The sequence below is a fragment of the Sitophilus oryzae genome, unplaced genomic scaffold (genome assembly GCF_002938485.1).
Source record: "Sitophilus oryzae breed Bouriz unplaced genomic scaffold, Soryzae_2.0 scaffold_690_pilon_pilon, whole genome shotgun sequence".
NCBI classification, from domain to species: Eukaryota; Metazoa; Arthropoda; class Insecta; order Coleoptera; family Curculionidae; genus Sitophilus; species Sitophilus oryzae.
Window position 1 is genome coordinate 2,824,855 of NW_022147296.1, and position 3,596 is coordinate 2,828,450.

Below are 3,596 nucleotides of genomic sequence, written 5' to 3' on the forward strand. Positions count from 1 at the left end.
GTGTCCAGAAGTTTTTTGACATTAGAAATTTGATTTTGATGTCAATATGACTCCTACTGGTAGAGTGCGCCACCTACATATGTTTTAACTGTTTTGAAGCGTAATATTTTTTTGTCCGTACCCGTATAAAACTACAGAGGAAAAAATATAAATCTCTGCGACTTTTTACGCAAAAAATGTATCTTTGTAAAAATCGCTACAAGCAACCGTTCTCAAGATATTTAGAATGGAAATAATCAATACATGTCATTATTGACGAAAAATAAACACGTTGAGTACATAGGTTGAGTAGATAGTTACTTCACTGAAATAATAAATTTGGGAAACTTTTATTTTTTTAAATTAATCATAAATTTTTCTGCAAAAAAATGACGATAAAACAGTTCCTGTTGAACTTTTGGCACAAAAACTTTCAAATTTATGATCTCAGCCTAACAACTATTTAGTCAACATGTTTAATTTATGTCAATGATAACAGGTATTGTTAATTTCGATTCCAAATATTTGGAAAACCAATACTCCTAGCGATTCTTACCAAGAGACATTTTAAACGTAAAAAACGTCGTAAATGTATATTTTTTACTCAGTAGTTTTATACAGGTACGGACGAAAATTATTACTCTTCAAACCAGTTAAAAAATATGTAGGTGGCGCCCTCTACTAGTAGGAGTCATATTGACATCAAAATCAAATTTCTCATGTCAAAAAACTCCCAAACACCAAATTTCATCCAAATATTGACGTCGCTGCAGAAATTATTTGGAAAAAACCGAAATAAAAATGAAATTTCTACAACCTGTATATCTGAAACTAGGCATTTTAGGACATACATTTATACGGACTTTTTTACTTATTTTGATCTGCAGAATATGCTTCCGAAGTTTCCGGAATACAGTTCGGACCACCCTGTGTATCATAAAAAAGTGAAACGTGAAAATCATAAAACAAAAAATGGGATGCCCTGTACAGATGTGATGCGCAGTAGTGAACTGCAGTAGTCTACTGGCCACCAGACGGCCCGCGCGTTGGCCAGGAGAGCATAGCAAAAGATGTATTAAAGAACCAGCTGTCTTAAAATTGTCGTTTTCCCAACGGTGGTAGATCCTGTACTATTATATTTTTATTAACGTTAGATTAATTTTCCCAAAAATGTGTCAAAACGTCCGTTATCGTACGATCTTTCTCCGATGTCGTGCTGGAGTAAAAAAATTACCTGATAAAAAGTGGCGCGAAAACGCTATAACCAATCAGAGCGCTGTTGGACCATCGCACAGTGGTCTAGATGTAAAAATTACGGGGACATTAGGTGACAAGTTTGTCTTCACTGAAGGTTGATAGTATGTATAATTTTATAAATAGAATAAAGTCCCATCTTACTTGTATATCAGAGTTTTGTATTTGGTGGATCGGAATCCGATAAAATTGAGAACAAAGTAAACAAAAACATAAATGTTCCTTTATATAGAATTTGTTCTCGAGTATCTTGAAGTTCGTTTTGGTAGTTGTGTTGAGATTAGAATATCGTGGTTTGTTTTTTAATTCAGACATGTCTGCTCATTTGTTAGGTAAGTTTAGTTACTTATTTCGAAACACGAATTTTGATATAATTAGTTGTCAAAGAAGTATTTACAATTTTATTAAAGTTTAAAGAATGGAAGGCTCAGAAAAAAAAAGACCCTTTTCTTCACCGTCAAACTAAATTTATTTTAAAGCTAGTATATCTACCTATCGTATAACAATATACTGAGCTGCAGATAGCTGCAGTCTTGTCAAATTTTTATTTTTTTCCTATTATGCACAGTTTCGGGCGTGAGTCAAAAACACTTATTTGAGCTTTTGAATGAAAATGGCTGGATGGGAAGTGCCACTTCTTTAGTTGTGAGAAAAAAAATGGAAGACTTTGTCAAACAACGCATCCCTACTGCTGACGATGATGACCTAACCAACAAAATATCATGGTTTTCAACTCAAATTGCTTTACGTTGGAAAAGGTGCTACCGAAATAAGAAAGACTTTTTAAAGAAACATGTAATTTGGCTTAACGAATATGTTTATAAATCTAAGTGCCAAAGCACCTTTCAGCAACATGCAAAAACGCCTTCGCGAAAGAACTCAAGAGAATTTAGTGCTGTTAGTACTAGAACTAAGAGAAGACTTACACAAGAATTGGTTTTTCAAGGTAGTCCTGCTGAACTTGCGTTTGCTACTCAGACTGGATATACAAAAAAAGGAAAGAAAAATGTTGCTTTTGCCATCATAAAAGCTACGATTTCTAGTCCGGAAGAGTTGGCAAAAATAAAAAATTTAGAAAGGTTAAACAACGAGATGCGACCATTTTCTCCAGAGGAAGTCTTGATAAAGATAACATTTTGTAGACCCGTAAATACATTCAGTTAAAATACCCAAGTAACACAATATCATTATCAACATTGTTTAAAGTTGTAATATTCACTTGTAAATTCAACAAATAAAATGAAAAAATACCATCTTGTAATATCCTGACGCAATGAAACAAATTAATATTTTAGGTACTGTAAATGGTATAGAGCTTCAAAAATAAAAATGGCTGTAACTTTTGATACACATGGTATAAACCATTCGCCCCTATATCAAAATGCTGGAAAAAGTACCAGGAATTGAAATCTTAAAAAATATATAGGGTGTTTTCTTTAAAAAAACTGAAGTTTGGTCTTTAGCGCTTTTCTGACACACCCCGTATAATTAAAAATATTTTAACAAGAAGCAATTCATTATTACTTATAACTTTTGTATTAGCATTATTTTAAAATTCTAAATAGCAAACGAGATACTAGACTTTATCGCACTAATTGAACACCTTGTATATAAAATAGGAAGGTAAAAATGTAAAAAATCTTTTTGATGAGTGTAATTTTACATAAAAACATTATACATAACAATTATTTCGGGCAACGGCCCAGCTACGTCGAAACACCGGTTCCCATTAGAACACCGAAGTTAAGCGACGTAAGGCGATGCTAGTGGATGGACGGGTGACCGGTTCGAAACTTTGCATCGTGCTGTTGTCCAAAAACGGAAAAGTGTAAAATCTATTGATACACACTGCTCATTCACGCCGGTTCAAGGCCGGATGAGATCGGATATCTCGTGAGTAAGAGTTAATTTAGACACTTCCTAAGTCGGTAGGCCATTGACCATGATATGGCCGAGGACCGCGGTTCGGATTCCGCGTAAACAAGTAGGTCCCGTCCAGTTTAGCCATTGCAGCAGAAAGGAGACGTTAACTTGAACCTCACAACAATTATTTCCGTTATTTTAAAAACAAAATTGAGTGTCCCCGTAATTTTTCCATTTAGACCACTGTGCATCGTATCAACGGACAACGGACGCATGGAAATCAAGCTTTATATGTTTTAGACTTAGATGTCCTAAATATGCACTATAATACAGCTCCAGATATACAACCGATATGTATCAAATGCAATAGTATTTTTCAAGCCAAAGCGTTACCATATGCTGTCAAATGTCAAAATAAGGAAAAGTTATGTATTATTTATTGCATAACAAAAAAAAAATGAATTGGTACTCTATTCAATTGTTTGAATAATAATCATATC